This window comes from Lampetra planeri, chromosome 4 (assembly GCF_965212315.1).
Source record: "Lampetra planeri chromosome 4, kcLamPlan1.2.h2, whole genome shotgun sequence".
In the NCBI taxonomy this organism is placed as follows: domain Eukaryota; kingdom Metazoa; phylum Chordata; class Hyperoartia; order Petromyzontiformes; family Petromyzontidae; genus Lampetra; species Lampetra planeri.
The window spans coordinates 17,492,803-17,497,802 of record NC_136110.1 but is presented as its reverse complement, the minus strand read 5'-3'; positions in this window follow the sequence as shown (position 1 = coordinate 17,497,802).

Genomic DNA, 5,000 nt, shown 5'->3' with positions numbered 1-5,000 from the left:
GCGACAGAAACGATGCCCCGTAACGCACATGAGAGCAATCCGGGCCAATTTCTCCCGTTTGATGGGGTCTATGTGTAAAAATTTTGACTTTTTTGAGTGCAGGTGCAAATCTGCTGAAAAAGCCTGTGGAAGTTTCACGGCGTTCGTACGATATTTGGCGACGCAAAAATGAGCGATTTCCCAGCTCGAGAGAATTCGGCGCGAGAGAAACGATGCCCCGTAACGCACATGAGAGCAATCCGGGCCAATTTCTCCCGTTTGATGGGGTCTATGTGTAAAAATTTTGACTTTTTTGAGTGCAGGTGCAAATCTGCTGAAAAAGCCTGTGGAAGTTTCACGGCGTTCGTACGATATTTGGCGACGCAAAAATGAGCGATTTCCCAGCTCGATGGAATTCGGCGCGACAGAAACGATGCCCCGTAACGCACATGAGAGCAATCCGGGCCAATTTCTCCCGTTTGATGGGGTCTATGTGTAAAAATTTTGACTTTTTTGAGTGCACGTGCAAATCTGCTGAAAAAGCCTGTGGAAGTTTCACGGCGTTCGTACGATATTTGGCGACGCAAAAATGAGCGATTTCCCAGCTCGAGAGAATTCGGCGCGAGAGAAACGATGCCCCGTAACGCACATGAGAGCAATCCCGGCCAATTTCTCCCGTTTGATGGGGTCTATGTGTAAAAATTTTGACTTTTTTGAGTGCACGTGCAAATCTGCTGGAAAAGCCTGTGGAAGTTTCACGGCGTTCGTACGATATTTGGCGACGCAAAAATGAGCGATTTCCCAGCTCGATGGAATTCGGAGCGAGAGAAACGATGCCCCGTAACGCACATGAGAGCAATCCCGGCCAATTTCTCCCGTTTGATGGGGTCTATGTGTACAAATTTTGACTTTTTTGAGTGCACGTGCCAATCTGCTGGAAAAGCCTGTGGAAGTTTCACGGCGTTCGTACGATATTTGGCGACGCAAAAATGAGCGATTTCCCAGCTCGATGGAATTCGGCGCGACAGAAACGATGCCCCGTAACGCACATGAGAGCAATCCGGGCCAATTTCTCCCGTTTGATGGGGTCTATGTGTAAAAATTTTGACTTTTTTGAGTGCAGGTGCAAATCTGCTGAAAAAGCCTGTGGAAGTTTCACGGCGTTCGTACGATATTTGGCGACGCAAAAATGAGCGATTTCCCAGCTCGAGAGAATTCGGCGCGAGAGAAACGATGCCCCGTAACGCACATGAGAGCAATCCGGGCCAATTTCTCCCGTTTGATGGGGTCTATGTGTACAAATTTTGACTTTTTTGAGTGCACGTGCCAATCTGCTGGAAAAGCCTGTGGAAGTTTCACGGCGTTCGTACGATATTTGGCGACGCAAAAATGAGCGATTTCCCAGCTCGATGGAATTCGGCGCGACAGAAACGATGCCCCGTAACGCACATGAGAGCAATCCGGGCCAATTTCTCCCGTTTGATGGGGTCTATGTGTAAAAATTTTGACTTTTTTGAGTGCAGGTGCAAATCTGCTGAAAAAGCCTGTGGAAGTTTCACGGCGTTCGTACGATATTTGGCGACGCAAAAATGAGCGATTTCCCAGCTCGAGAGAATTCGGCGCGAGAGAAACGATGCCCCGTAACGCACATGAGAGCAATCCGGGCCAATTTCTCCCGTTTGATGGGGTCTATGTGTAAAAATTTTGACTTTTTTGAGTGCACGTGCAAATCTGCTGAAAAAGCCTGTGGAAGTTTCACGGCGTTCGTACGATATTTGGCGACGCAAAAATGAGCGATTTCCCAGCTCGAGAGAATTCGGCGCGAGAGAAACGATGCCCCGTAACGCACATGAGAGCAATCCGGGCCAATTTCTCCCGTTTGATGGGGTCTATGTGTAAAAATTTTGACTTTTTTGAGAGCACGTGCAAATCTGCTGAAAAAGCCTGTGGAAGTTTCACGGCGTTCGTACGATATTTGGCGACGCAAAAATGAGCGATTTCCCAGCTCGATGGAATTCGGCGCGAGAGAAACGATGCCCCGTAACGCACATGAGAGCAATCCCGGCCAATTTCTCCCGTTTGATGGGGTCTATGTGTAAAAATTTTGACTTTTTTGAGTGCACGTGCAAATCTGCTGAAAAAGCCTGTGGAAGTTTCACGGCGTTCGTACGATATTTGGCGACGCAAAAATGAGCGATTTCCCAGCTCGATGGAATTCGGAGCGAGAGAAACGATGCCCCGTAACGCACATGAGAGCAATCCCGGCCAATTTCTCCCGTTTGATGGGGTCTATGTGTACAAATTTTGACTTTTTTGAGTGCACGTGCCAATCTGCTGGAAAAGCCTGTGGAAGTTTAACGGCGTTCGTACGATATTTGGCGACGCAAAAATGAGCGATTTCCCAGCTCGATGGAATTCGGCGCGACAGAAACGATGCCCCGTAACGCACATGAGAGCAATCCGGGCCAATTTCTCCCGTTTGATGGGGTCTATGTGTAAAAATTTTGACTTTTTTGAGTGCAGGTGCAAATCTGCTGGAAAAGCCTGTGGAAGTTTCACGGCGTTCGTACGATATTTGGCGACGCAAAAATGAGCGATTTCCAAGCTCGATGGAATTCGGAGCGAGAGAAACGATGCCCCGTAACGCACATGAGAGCAATCCGGGCCAATTTCTCCCGTTTGATGGGGTCTATGTGTAAAAATTTTGACTTTTTTGAGTGCAGGTGCAAATCTGCTGAAAAAGCCTGTGGAAGTTTCACGGCGTTCGTACGATATTTGGCGACGCAAAAATGAGCGATTTCCCAGCTCGAGAGAATTCGGCGCGAGAGAAACGATGCCCCGTAACGCACATGAGAGCAATCCGGGCCAATTTCTCCCGTTTGATGGGGTCTATGTGTAAAAATTTTGACTTTTTTGAGTGCAGGTGCAAATCTGCTGGAAAAGCCTGTGGAAGTTTCACGGCGTTCGTACGATATTTGGCGACGCAAAAATGAGCGATTTCCCAGCTCGATGGAATTCGGCGCGAGAGAAACGATGCCCCGTAACGCACATGAGAGCAATCCCGGCCAATTTCTCCCGTTTGATGGGGTCTATGTGTAAAAATTTTGACTTTTTTGAGTGCACGTGCAAATCTGCTGAAAAAGCCTGTGGAAGTTTCACGGCGTTCGTACGATATTTGGCGACGCAAAAATGAGCGATTTCCCAGCTCGATGGAATTCGGAGCGAGAGAAACGATGCCCCGTAACGCACATGAGAGCAATCCCGGCCAATTTCTCCCGTTTGATGGGGTCTATGTGTAAAAATTTTGACTTTTTTGAGTGCACGTGCAAATCTGCTGAAAAAGCCTGTGGAAGTTTCACGGCGTTCGTACGATATTTGGCGACGCAAAAATGAGCGATTTCCCAGCTCGAGAGAATTCGGCGCGAGAGAAACGATGCCCCGTAACGCACATGAGAGCAATCCGGGCCAATTTCTCCCGTTTGATGGGGTCTATGTGTAAAAATTTTGACTTTTTTGAGTGCAGGTGCAAATCTGCTGAAAAAGCCTGTGGAAGTTTCACGGCGTTCGTACGATATTTGGCGACGCAAAAATGAGCGATTTCCCAGCTCGATGGAATTCGGCGCGAGAGAAACGATGCCCCGTAACGCACATGAGAGCAATCCGGGCCAATTTCTCCCGTTTGATGGGGTCTATGTGTAAAAATTTTGACTTTTTTGAGTGCAGGTGCAAATCTGCTGAAAAAGCCTGTGGAAGTTTCACGGCGTTCGTACGATATTTGGCGACGCAAAAATGAGCGATTTCCCAGCTCGAGAGAATTCGGCGCGAGAGAAACGATGCCCCGTAACGCACATGAGAGCAATCCGGGCCAATTTCTCCCGTTTGATGGGGTCTATGTGTAAAAATTTTGACTTTTTTGAGTGCAGGTGCAAATCTGCTGGAAAAGCCTGTGGAAGTTTCACGGCGTTCGTACGATATTTGGCGACGCAAAAATGAGCGATTTCCCAGCTCGATGGAATTCGGAGCGAGAGAAACGATGCCCCGTAACGCACATGAGAGCAATCCCGGCCAATTTCTCCCGTTTGATGGGGTCTATGTGTACAAATTTTGACTTTTTTGAGTGCACGTGCCAATCTGCTGGAAAAGCCTGTGGAAGTTTCACGGCGTTCGTACGATATTTGGCGACGCAAAAATGAGCGATTTCCCAGCTCGATGGAATTCGGCGCGAGAGAAACGATGCCCCGTAACGCACATGAGAGCAATCCCGGCCAATTTCTCCCGTTTGATGGGGTCTATGTGTAAAAATTTTGACTTTTTTGAGTGCACGTGCAAATCTGCTGAAAAAGCCTGTGGAAGTTTCACGGCGTTCGTACGATATTTGGCGACGCAAAAATGAGCGATTTCCCAGCTCGATGGAATTCGGAGCGAGAGAAACGATGCCCCGTAACGCACATGAGAGCAATCCCGGCCAATTTCTCCCGTTTGATGGGGTCTATGTGTAAAAATTTTGACTTTTTTGAGTGCACGTGCAAATCTGCTGAAAAAGCCTGTGGAAGTTTCACGGCGTTCGTACGATATTTGGCGACGCAAAAATGAGCGATTTCCCAGCTCGAGAGAATTCGGCGCGAGAGAAACGATGCCCCGTAACGCACATGAGAGCAATCCGGGCCAATTTCTCCCGTTTGATGGGGTCTATGTGTAAAAATTTTGACTTTTTTGAGTGCACGTGCAAATCTGCTGGAAAAGCCTGTGGAAGTTTCACGGCGTTCGTACGATATTTGGCGACGCAAAAATGAGCGATTTCCCAGCTCGATGGAATTCGGAGCGAGAGAAACGATGCCCCGTAACGCACATGAGAGCAATCCCGGCCAATTTCTCCCGTTTGATGGGGTCTATGTGTACAAATTTTGACTTTTTTGAGTGCACGTGCCAATCTGCTGGAAAAGCCTGTGGAAGTTTCATCCGACGAAAAAAGCACGTTCTCGAGAAAGCAGGAGAGCTAAGTCATTCACAAATTAGCTGGA